At 40.2% G+C, this 13,091-nt stretch overlaps 1 protein-coding gene across 4 annotated transcripts in view; it reads right to left on the bottom strand.

The window, feature by feature from the left end:
- Positions 1–13,091, bottom strand: part of HIVEP2 (HIVEP zinc finger 2) — a 205,112-nt gene that overhangs the window by 81,788 nt on the left and 110,233 nt on the right. For all 4 annotated transcript variants that reach the window (XM_028121383.2, XM_028121382.2, XM_088023861.1 and 1 more), the window contains exon 2: positions 10,399–10,511. The gene's annotated coding sequence lies outside the window, so the exon portion shown is untranslated. The remainder of the gene's footprint in view (positions 1–10,398; positions 10,512–13,091) is intronic.

The following is a 13,091-nucleotide window of genomic DNA, read 5'->3' as shown; positions in this document are numbered from 1 at the left end:
TGTGTGTGTGTGTGTGTGTGTGTGTCCGCACGCACGCGCACACATGCCCAGGCACGGACTTCCCTGGATTGTTCTCTATGGAAATCTCCCACATGGGAAAAGGGCCAAGGAGAGCCCGAGGACTTCCCTGACCCTGAGCCAAGGGTGTGGTAAATGTGCTCACCATAACCAGCTGGGTGCGTAAAGGGAAGGAGTGGGAAGGAGGAAGGAGGAAGCTGATAATAAGTGTTGAAATCTTTTACTTCTGAGACAATAATCTAAGAATCTAACATTTTTGCAATATTTAAATAATTTGCAAAGACTTCTCAGGACTAACATAGTCTCAGGTGATACCTCTAAGACCAGCCAGAGCACTAAGATCTACCAAGGTTTATGTAAATTTGACCCATTAAGGAGGAATCACTGAAAGAAGTTCAGCTTTTTCTTTCACTGATGTAGTTTTATTATATCTTGACGACAAGTTGTAACCTTTAGAATGTTCCCACCCCCACCCTACTGAAATCTCTTCAAAAGCCACCCAGGATCCTTAAACTGCCAAAGACAGTGGCCCTTTCTTGGATCAGAATCATTGGTGACTACTTTGCAGCACTTGACATTGTTAGACATACCTTCCTTAAATATTGAGCTCACAGCTCAAAATCAGACACACAATAGACAATAAGTAGAAGCTCTTCTTCCTATGAAGTTCCTCCCCTCTTAGCTTCTTTGCTACTTGCCTCTCTTGGTTTCCAGCTACAATTCTGATAGCTAAAATACTTTGGAATCTATCCTCTATCTGATCTTCCAGGCCCAGATGAAGCATCTTCTCCCCTGTACGCTTCCCACTTTTCCAGTGTCAAAATTAATACCTCTCTCCTTTGTGTTCTCATAACCCTTTGTCCACTCCTGCTATGACACTGATCATGATCTGGTTTGGATTTCAGTTAACCAAGGACATATTTTATAACCACACCTAAGTTTTCGGATACTTGGAAAGGGGACCACACTTGCTTTCATCAGTACACACCTCTAGCACCAAGCACCAGTGTTTTGCACATGCCTGGCTTTCCATAAATATTAGTGGGATTTGAAAGTCTACTGAAGTTGTTGAACTGAACAGAATCTTTAACTTCTTCCTGTTTCCCACCCCTCCATTGCCAATCACAGGCCAAAACCTGCAGATAATTTAATCCCATCTGTCCCTTCCTGTGTATTCCTATTTCAACCAACCCAGTTGAGAACCCAGTAAATTCTCATGGAGACTATCCCAATAGCTTCTACCTTCTCTACCTCCAGTTTTCTACCTCTTACCTATAAGGTGAAGTGAGTTTTATTTCAAAAATATAATCTAATCATGTTACTCCTTTACTCAAAAATGGATAAAGGGTCTCTGGTGTCTACCAAATGAATGTGCTAACTACACATTAAAGGCCCTCTACACACCAGATCTCTTGACACCATTCTTTCTGTTTCTTCCATGTCTTCTCCCTCACTAACAAACACAACATGTTACTTTTCACTCCATGAGGACACCCACATCATCCACCTGTTTCTTTGCCTATCTGGATATAATTCTCTCCACCTGTCAAAATGTTGCCCATCCTTAAAGCCCTCCTCAGGAAAGACTTCCTGATCCCTAAGCCCTTCCCACTCACATACCCACAAGAAAGTGCATATGATTTCTTCCTCTGAATGGGCAACACATTTTACTTACACATCTCTGGGAACGCTACCTAAGCTTTCTTCTATCCAAGTCAGGTATGTAGTAGTATCTCTCTTTTAGATTTGATAAGCAGCTTAAAGGCTAAGATGCAGACTTCCTCATCATTTTATTCCTCCAACCACCAGAGCACTAAATTGCGTATGGCAGAAATGTCATAAATATTCATTGAATTTAACCTAACTGAAGCTTTTACAAATAGCCAAAAAAGCTCAGGTTCCATGTAAGAAGGATGGGGGCTCAAGCCAAGTTAGAACTGGCATCTGTGATTGGTGTTCTCAAAATTTCCACTTAAGGCTGATGACAGAATTAAGCTCTGCTACAGTCAATGAATAATTTATTTGTGCACAAAACATTCTGTTAATGGAAATCTTTTTATGGCTCAAGATCTAAAATATATTTACCGCCCTATAGTTATTAAATGTTTGCTTTAATCATTAGTACACAAGGTAATGACAAATGATAATTACAGGATCATTATATGCTCTTAAACTGATTTAATCAAGAGTATCTTTTCTGAAATTCAAAAACTCCTCAGTGGATGGGGATGGGGATGGATTCCGCTAGAACCCGCCAACTCACTGCCACCATCAAATTTAAGAACCTAAGGATTTTGTTGTTAGAAACACTACCAATTGAGAGAATAACCTTAGATTCAAATAGCTAATACATTTTTTAAAATTTTAATGCTGAAGTAAAAATCCCACCGCTTCCCTGAAGTGGACTGCTCCAGCTGAATACATCCTAGCAAAAGAGCAGTGCATGTGTTTGCGCATTCCCTAGATTTTCCAGCCTGCCAAAAAATGTTCCTTTGCTGTGCTATTTCAGCAAGTCGTGAGATGACAATGATTATGCTCCTCAAAAGGAAAAGATAGCTGTTTTCCCCCTGTTTTTATTTTTGGATGCTGAAAGGCACACTTCTGGCTGTTGTGAGTACTCTGACAAGTACACATGTTCCTAAGGAGGTGAATTTGTGGGGGATTTTGGCAGGGGTAAGGTTGAGAAAACCTAAAACTATCCTAAGCTCTTGGGAAATACTTAAGGACAGCAAAAAGAGGAAGAAGACTCAGGTCTTCCAGTGAATTCCTGTTTCCAACTATCAACCCTCACGGAAAAAGAAAAGTCAAGTAGTATAAAATATATGCTTTTTATCTACTTTTATCTCAAATTCAACTAGTTTACAATCAAGTTCATCACCCTATTACTGAAACCAGTTTCTCTTTTTACTTCTCTTTTCCTATTAAAAGTAACATTCAAACTCCCAGGCTCAAAGCCTTGTGTCATCATTGACAGCTTCCTCCCTCTCCCCTACCCCCAGATGGCACACACGCAAGTGCACACGTACACACAAACACACACACACACGAACACACACACACAAACCACCTATACCCAATCAGGCAGCCCTACATTGGCTTACTGCGCACCCTCCCTTATATTATCTGCGACCTATCAATCCTTACTGCTACCTCTCCAGCTCAGGCCCTCCACACCTGTCTGAGATCCTACTGCACAAAATCAGATCAGAAGGTACTCTGGGTCCAACTGGCAAATTCCTAAAGGACAGGTCTAGGCAGAGTATCCTCAGGGATATGGAATCTAGGGATAATGAGGAGAGGCGGTGACCTGTGCAAGTATCAGGAGAGTCTTAAGGAAACCAGTTTGAGCAGAAAGTAGCCACAAGGGTACCATGATGCATACCTGAGAAGTGGGAAACTGAGGAAGAGACTGAAGAAGTTAAGTCAAAAAGAATCCCCTGAACCTGGGTTCAAGTGTTCACTGAAGTTTTCTAAAAGTAGCTTTGTCTGTGATGGAAGTGTGGGAGGAGAGGTAAAAGGCACACCATGAGGTGACAGCTCTTGGGCAGACTCATGTAAATGCCTCTTAAGTGGCTTCTGTGCTTTCAGGGACTCTTGCGTCTATGCACCCCACCCTCACCACTACCCCCTGCACCCCCCTCATCACTACACCCATCCTACTCTCACCACTACCCCCAGCACCTCACCCTCATTATTATGCTCTGACACCCCACCTTCATTACTACCCCCCCACACCCCACCCTCGCCACTACCCCCGCACCCCACCTTCACCACTACCCCCCCACCCTACCCTCACCACTACCCCCTGCACCCTATCCTCATCACTACACCCATCCTACCCTCACCACTACACCCTGCACCCCACCCTCATTACTACCCCCCCACACCCCATCTTCACCACTACCCCCCACACCCCACCCTCACCACTATCCCCCATCCTACCCTCACCACTACACCCTGCACCCCACCCTCATTACTACCCCCCCACACCCCATCTTCACCACTACCCCCCACACCCCACCCTCACCACTACCCCCATCCTACCCTCACCACTACACCCCGCACCCCACCCTCATTACTAACCCTGCACCCCACCCTCACCACTACCCCCAGCACCTCACCCTCATTATTATGCTCTGACACCCCACCTTCATTACTACCCCCCCACACCCCACCCTCACCACTACCCCCGCACCCCATCCTCACCACTACCCCCCCACCCTACCCTCACCACTACCCCCAATCCTACCCTCACCACTACACCCCGCACCCCACCCTCATTACTAACCCTGCACCCCACCCTCACCATTACCCCCCGCACCCCACACTCACCACTACCCCCCGCATCCTACCCTTATTACTACCCCCGCACCCCACCCTCACCACTACCCCCTGCACCCCCCCTCATCACTACACCCATCCTACCCTCACCACTACCCCCAGCACCTCACCCTCATTATTATGCTCTGACACCCCACCTTCATTACTACCCCCCACACCCCACCCTCGCCACTACCACTGCACCCCACCCTCATTACTACCCTCTGACACCCCACCCCCATTACTACCCCACGCACCCCACCCTCATTATTACCCCCAGACCCCACCCTCACCACTACCTCCCGCACTCTACCCTCACCACTACCCCCAGCACCTCACCCTCATTATTAAGCTCTGACACCCCATCTTCATTACTACCCCCACACCCCACCCTCACCACTACCCCCGACACCCCAACCTCATTACAACCCTCCAACACCCACCTTCAATACAACCCCCCGCACCCCACCCTCACCACTACCCCAGCACCCCACCCTCACCACTACCCCCAGCACCCCACCCTCACCACTACCCCCCGCATCCCACCCTCACCACTACCCCTTGCACCCCACCCTCATTACTACCCTCTGACACCCCACCCTCATTACTACCCCCACACCCCACTCTCACCGTTACCCTACACCCCACACTCATTACTACACTCCGACACCCCACCTTCACCACCGTCTGCCGTACCCAACCCGCATCACTACCCCTTGCATCCCACCCTCACCACTAGCCCCCGCACCCCACCCTCACCATCCCCCCCCCACACTCATTACTACCCCCGACATCATCCAGCACAACAGGGCTGGATTCATCTTCCTAATGTGCAGCTCTGACTGTGTCTCTCTTCTGCTCAACAATATTCAGGACCTTCCCACCACCACAGACCAAATTAAATGCATACCCTCCCCCCTGAGTCAAAGACAGCTGTACCCCACATTCACATTACATTTACACCTGTATCTCCCAGGAACCCTTTACTTCAGAGGCCATGTTTTATTTTACCTCATCAAATCTTTTCAGAGGTCAATTGTTTTTTGTTCCCATGGTCAAGAAAAGGATAATAAAATGTCCTTGTCAGGGGAATAAAGGGGTTTTTGTTTTGTTTTATTTGTGGGGGAGAGTATTGTTTTTCTCCAGAGAGGAGATTTTTTTGCATTCAAAAAGATCTCTAAAAGAACACAAAATTTATTCTTATGGCTCTGCTCTGGATATTTAATAAGTGTAAGACTTGCTGACTCATCTCACTAATATGATTAAAATTAAGTCTGCGCCCAGGTATAAATTTTCAGTCCCCAAAATGAATTTTAAAAGAAAACTCACAGCCAAATATTGTTATTGAATTCAACAAATATTTATTGAATATCTACTCTTTTTTTTTCATTCACCATTTTCAAGGCTGAAGAGGACACCCACAAAGTAAAGACACAGCTTTTGCCCTCAAGCAGCTTACAGGGTGGCATATGAGAGAAAAACTTCACATAAGTCACTTTAATATAAAGCACAAAAATCCATACAAAAAGTAACATGAGAGAAGTAAAAAATTGTTAAGAGGATTCAGAGAGAAATGGGGTAAAACATGAAGATGAGTAATACTAAAATAAAATAGTTAACCAGATTCTCATATCAGTAAAGAGCAATTAACCAAAAAAACAATAATGCAAATAATAGATGAGGTAGGAAATTGCAAAGTTAATTTGTCTTTTGACAATTCATGGATGAGAAGTCAATGTGATATCAGGTTCAAAAATAAAGATCTCTAAGTGAGTCATTTTGGCCAATATCCACTTTAGCAATTTATTATGAAAACTATCCAAGAGAATCAGAATCTCAAAGGCTATTCTTCATCTAATAGGGATGTTGCCTGGAGTTTGTGAGATTCTCAAAGCAGGGAGAGTGACTGGGTGAACTAAACAGTATCATCAAGGAAGGTAAAGGTACACTGCCTCCAATATTCCCTAAGAGACCTGATTCTTCTCCAAAACTTCCAGATAGCTCTTATTTCCTTATTTGATTCATACTGAACAGAATATAGTGACTGCATCAACAAAGCTCCAATATTTGAATACTGGCAGTCAACCAGACCGGTGACCTGGCAGCGAGTGATACGCTATCTAACGTTGCGGGAACCAGAGTTAAAGTCTGCTTCCATGACTCACCAGTGCTGCGACTTTGAGCAAATCACTCAGTTGTATCCCCCTGAGCCTCCGTTTCCTCATACACAAAATAAAATGTGAGAGGTATGTACATAACAGTTATTGCCTAAAGTGAGATAATGTAACATGGAAACCATTTGTAAACTAGAGCATTACACAAATGGTAATTCACGTCATCAGAGAAACAAGGAATATAATTACTAAGTCCTATTGCATAGGTTTTGTGTGGAGAGTAAAAGATTAGAGGTTTACCCCCACAACCACCCTTGAGTGCAAGCTAAAGTCGGGAAGCAAGAAGGATAGGCAGAAGGGAACACTATGAAATGATATAACAGCAACCCTCAGTCGGTTTTCTGACGACTAAAAAACGCTCATGGAACAAAATGTGCTTTGTTCATACTGCTGGTTTACTTAACGCCTGTTGACTGAATGATGAATACATTCTGAAGGGGTAAGGTATTAAATGTGGGAATGAATGAAGGCATAGCCAGGAGAAATCCGTGAAGACCAAAGCAGGAGGTATCAGGTGTGTGTCAAGAGTGAAAGAAATAATTTGGGAAAAATGAACCCATGTGGCCCAAAAAGCTAAGTAACGGGCTCCATTCACACAGACTGTAATGGCAAAAGAAATAGTGGCCCTGGTAGAGATTCGGTCTGGTAATACTCATTCATAAATACTGACACTTTCTTCAGTTACCTAAAAGTGTAAAGGACCCATACAGCAGAGCTGTATGCATCTGAAAAACTATAAAAATGACCCCACATAAAAGGAAACATTTTGAAGGCCACAAAACATTGATGCTCATAAGGTCTACTCTGAATTCTATGTGACAGTTGGGAAAATTGTATCAAACCCACAGAGAGGAGAGTAAATTTAATTTGCAACTTTATCAAATCTTCATAAAATCTGCTAAAACGTATCCAAATAGAATGGATTAAAAGTTTCCTCCCTTTCATTTTCCCCATTTGTGTAATTAATGACATATATATTTAAATTATTTATTTAATTTATTTAATTATTCTATTTTATTATTTATAAATTAAATTTGGATTTCAATAACTTCTGGCTCCAAAAATTACTAAATATAATGACTATGTAATTCTCAGCTAAGTAATTAACTGCTCTGAAACCCAATTTCCTCAAGTGAATATGGGATTCTTAATTTTTACTCTAAAAAGATTAAGCACCTGTAGCACAGAGCCCAACTCACAGAACATGTTAAGAATTCTCAGCTTCCTTCTTACCTTTCCTCAGCTTAAAGAAGAAATGCCACCTACATAGTTCTTTTTTTTTTTAAATATTTCATTTATTTATTTGAGAGAGAGAGAGAGCGTACAAGAAGCAGGCTCCCCAGTGAGCAGGGAACCCGATTCGGGCTTGATCCCAGAACCCTGAGATCATGACCTGAGCCAAAGGCAGATGCTTAAAGGACTGCACTACCCAAGCGCCCCACAACTTACATAATTCTTTAATAATTACATCTGACGCAATGAAAGAATATAAATCTGAGCACATTGTTAAAGGTCCATAGTCCAGCTATTATTACCTTAAAATGAATAATTTCAAGACGAATCAAAAGCATTGGCTACACGAAAGAAAATGGCAACAAATGAGGAGCAATATTATTGATAAAAAGATAAAATCTCTTGTTTTCACTATATTTTACAAAAAGTGTCATAAGAGAAAGATCATCCTACTGGTGAGGGTTTTCCTTTCTTAGAAACTGTTTTCTATTTACTATCAGTTCAGGGTGGGGAAATTGGGCAAATTTTTAAAATGTATTATTTGAAAAAAAGTTCCTCACTTGGACTAATGGACAAAGTCAGGTTCACAGACAAAGTCAGGGAGAGACTACTGATTATACACAACGCAGACATCATAAAAACCATGCCAATTTCATATGAAGTGTTTCTTAGCCAAAGTATTTGGTTTAATTGAGAAAACGTACCCATCTCTATGAGTTCTGTCCTCAACGACAGGCTAAAGAACCAGTCACATGATTAATAAAATGTTAACTATTGTCATGTTTAAATAATGACACAACTACCATTACCACTCCTAACCATCATCATAAACACTAATAGTTATTACTACCTGCTAGGAGTTTAATCCTCATATAATCTTATGAATTTATTTGACAAAAGAAATTATTATTACTTTAAAACACAGTGACCCCAATGAGCTGACTTTTAAAGCAGAGGTTCCCAAAACGCACGGTGTGATTAATAAGAAGGCCAGCTGTACTCAATGTCCAGGCCATGTGTGTTCTCAGGCAGCACTCCCAGAGCGTAATCTGTGCAGTCTCCTAAACATCCCTTAAGTTAGGTCCCACCCACCGAAATTTAACTGTAACACCATGGCGTACTTTGTGAATAACTGTAAAAGCCAAACTCGTGAGTACACGGAGAATTAAGTATGGCAAACAAAGACATTTAGGTTAGTGGTGTGCAGTATTCATTTTCATTTTCTAACATCTCTTATAGCTATTGAAGAATTAATTTTGAAACTTTCTTTTAACATTTCTCTTCCTGAAGAGTTTTTCATCTAACTGCCTTATATCCCTTTAATTATCCAATTTTTCTTTTTTTCTGAATTGGCACCATATGCCCATAACAATGTAAATTACTGGTCACAAATAAATCTTGGCTCATGAGCCTTACAGACAAAATAAAAAGATGTCCTGGGGTTTCCAGGCTTGATATTTATTTCTAGACTCACTGAATACTCAAAAGCCACACTAACAAATCAAGTTCCAGGGCAGTTGTCTCAAGGGAGATCATTTCAGACAAACATAAAGCAATTGGCATCATATGAATTATGCAACCATATCCCTGAAAAACCACCTGACCTCAGCAGGTCTTAAGATGTTCATAGGTGAAAAAAAAAAAAAAAAGATGCTCATAGATGAAGCAGACACTATTAGTTTGGTTTCAAAGTCTTCTCCCCAAATGATTAGGCACTTTCTTCTCTTACTCATTATCATTCATCACGTTTTTAAATAGCTTCAGTTCATTCAGAGGAAAATTAAACAACAAGCTGTACAATCTAGAATTGTGCATAAAATCCAGAATTTCAGAAACTCAAATCTTGTGACATGGACTAGAAACACAAATATTTTTCCAAATTTTCTGTTACTGTGTAAAGGGTTAATTAAAGCATGAGTTTGCCTGGATTAAAAAAAAAAAAAATTACCAAACCTTAAAATCAGTATCGTTTAGACTTCTGATGCCAAAAATCTGTTTGACAGAGCAGGCTTTACTATACTGACATTTTAGCAGTAGCCAAAGTCCTGTTCCCACTAAATTCTGTCTTGGCAGCACCGGTAATTTGCTAAAAGCCTGAACTCCTCTTGGTTAGGAGTTCTCTACCTCGAGAGCTTTCCACAGAAACATAGTGCAATAAGGAAGCTGAATTGAGCAAGACTTTAAGGTTTCTATTCTTATAACAGAAACCAAGCTTTCTGTAAAATGAGAATGGCTTAAATAAAGAGAGATACTAATTTACTCAAAATGTTCATTAGATTTTAGATTTGAATATGATGCGATACAGTACAATTACACATAAATATCTCACTAACAGTAAAACCTGATATTCTTACATTACTTCAAGATTTCAACAAGCAAATAATTACTAAAATTGTAACTAAAAGTATCTGGTTCCAAACTACAAGTGACAACATTTTCTAATTTTCTCATCTTTTTAACTGGTCCATTTCCAGAAATATTGTAAAAACTTACAATCATGTTCATTTAGATGGCATCCCAAACATCTTTCACAGGTAGTAAGGGCCTCAAATCATTAGTGCCAAAATTTCACATAAAGCTTAATATTTTGCTTAAAAGATCTTTCCAATAATTTTGAAATCAAACCATATGAAAAGCACTTGACTCAACTTACCCAGCAGCTGAATGTTAATGAATTGGTAAAAGAGTGTTCCAACCAAATCAATTCACTTAATTTTTCAAGTGGATCTCATTACCATTGTCTTTTTAAAAATTCAAAGACTCCACCTAATGAGGAAAGGAAAACAAAAACAAAAACAAGTAGTGTTTAAACCAGAGAAGCATTATAGGATCAATACATTAATAACACATAAATCAAAACAAGATTCTTATCAAATCTTCTCCTAAGTTACTGTGCTTCTTAAAAGTATAAAACAACAAAAGCATCTGTCAACTAAAGTAAATTTTCCAATTTTGGGCAAAATGAATGTTCAAGCATAGAGAAAGCAATGAAATAACCCAATAAATGTGAGAGCATAAGAGTTTACTGTCAGTACTGATTGGCACACAGAAGCAATGACTATATAATGTTAGTTAGGATATGTAAAATTAGATGTGAGAAAAAGAGGCAACTGATTGCTTTGGAATTCAGTTCACTGATTCTTATTAATTTACCAATGCAATGCAAATGTGTAGGTTGCGGTTCCTTAAAGCAGTTAAACTCTAGTTACATATAAGCTCTGTTGAGGAATATAAACTAATACCTAAGATCAATCATTTGGAGAGAATTCACTGGCAAGAATTTTGAAAGCATTCTCAGAATGTTATACCTGGTCTCCCACAGAAAGTGTTTGTTCTACTAAAGACCCTAAACAGCTTAATTAGGTTTATAAATAGTATCAGTTAATCCCATTCACTTTACCAGAAGACACACCTTTTCTAAAGCCCAAATATTAAATTACTATCTCGGCTCCAAGAGAAAGTTTGAAAGAAAGCAAAGTCTATCTCAGCTGATGAGAGCCTAAAATAAACGGGCTGCTGGAGGGCTGAGCAGAAGAGTAAGATGCAAAGTTGGACAGCAGCCACCTACTCCCAAATCGAGTCTCCCTAGGGTAGATTTAGTATGTTTTAAAGTCCCAGAACATCAAACCCAACCATATTCAAGTGAAAGATCACAAACCTATCCCAAAGCCATAAACACATGATTTTTTATCACGCAATTTGGAATTAGCCACATATTGCCACTCCTCTCTAATCCCACCACACATATTAGTAAAATTAATTTAGCTAATCTCAGTATTTAAAAAAGGTTGAAATAGATTTGCTATCCACTATTAGAAGGTAGACGCTCAAAAAAAAAAAAAAGAGAGAGAGAGAAAAGAAAAGAAAAGAAAAACTAACCCAAAACAAAAATGGTCCTAACAATGGAGAAGGCAAATAGCAAAAATTATACACACTAAGTAGAATTCCACAGTAGTCATGGGAAATACGTTTTCACTTTCAAGACAATCTAATGTCTAGATTCTAGGCTTAACTGCTATTCAAGAAAGAGTTGGTACAACGTACCCATTTTTCACACTTGAATATCTAGAGCTGTGAAAATATTTTTGTACTTTTCTAGGCCTTGGATGAAAGTTGCAAAGGCTCTTTCAAATAATGTTTGGAAGCTAGCTTTATAATATCACCTCTGAATTACTGCCGTGATGGTTTTGTGCTAGTACTCGGTTTAACAACTTATCCTTCTGTTAGTCACTTTCCAAGGAAAAGTGAGGGCATTTCCCCTCATGATGCAGAATGGCTTGAAGATTCTTAAGAATCCTTTTCTCGCTGATTTGTCAATGAATAATGTGAAATTGACCGGTACAAAAGTTTAGATCTACCATCCTTCTTCCTGTGCTTGTTTATTTCTTAGAGTACTGCTTTCTTAAAATATGTAGTTCTTGCCTCATAAAAGGACTTAAGTACTTGCGTGGGGCCAGTCATTAAGCCAGAATCTCAAAAGTCTTTCATCTAGAATATAGCAAGTATGTTTTTGTTTCAATATAACTATGCTTATCTGAGTGGCCAGTGATTTCAAATTACTTAGGAATTTTTCAGTGGTGGTATGGGCACCTCACATCAAACCTCAAAAGCAGTAAGTACAAAGTCATCTACCTGTATGGATGATACAGTTAAATGACTGCTCCTAATTAGCACAGAAGATACAGATCTGTTGCCTGCATAACAGGTGAGCCTCATGTGTACAAACCACCATACAACATTCTTTAGAAATGTTCATTTCCTTAGAAATGAACAATGACACCCAAAACATGATAATAGGTTCCCTATAATTTCTATACCACACAATACTGCAATGCCTAAAATGAAAACAGTTGAATCTAAACCTTCTTACCTTTAATTTGTTTTTATTGCCTGCTTCTACACATTAGGAAAAAGGGGGGGAAAAAAAACAACACCTCAGTCAGTGGTATTTTGGCTTCATCAGAAAATCTAAATACATCTGAAACTTTGTATTCCAGTTACATAGTCTAAACAATGGAGTAATTTATCATCAGCTAATATTTGATCATGCTTGTCACCAACTGGTCTATATTTGTAGGCACAATGCTGAACCTGAGTGACTTTCTCTAGCTGAATGGTTTACCCCATGTAGTATACAGGAACCATGACACTTTAGCTGTCCATACTGTTGCAACAGTGACACCGTAAACTTGCCCTTTTAGGAGCACTTTAGAGTAGCACTTGGCACCCTGGAGTGAGCTTATGAACTCTGAGGTCTTTATATCTCTGGACTAATACTTAGTCCGAGTCCTGGTCATCAAACACCATCCTTCTATTGATGATGAGACCGAGACTCAGAAGGTCACA

The sequence above is a fragment of the Eumetopias jubatus genome, unplaced genomic scaffold, assembly GCF_037043125.1.
Source record: "Eumetopias jubatus isolate StellerSeaLion01/CBP00866 unplaced genomic scaffold, mEumJub1_p1.0 scaffold_6, whole genome shotgun sequence".
In the NCBI taxonomy this organism is placed as follows: domain Eukaryota; kingdom Metazoa; phylum Chordata; class Mammalia; order Carnivora; family Otariidae; genus Eumetopias; species Eumetopias jubatus.
The sequence above is the reverse complement of the archived record's forward strand: the minus strand, read 5'-3'. Positions and strand labels throughout refer to the sequence as shown.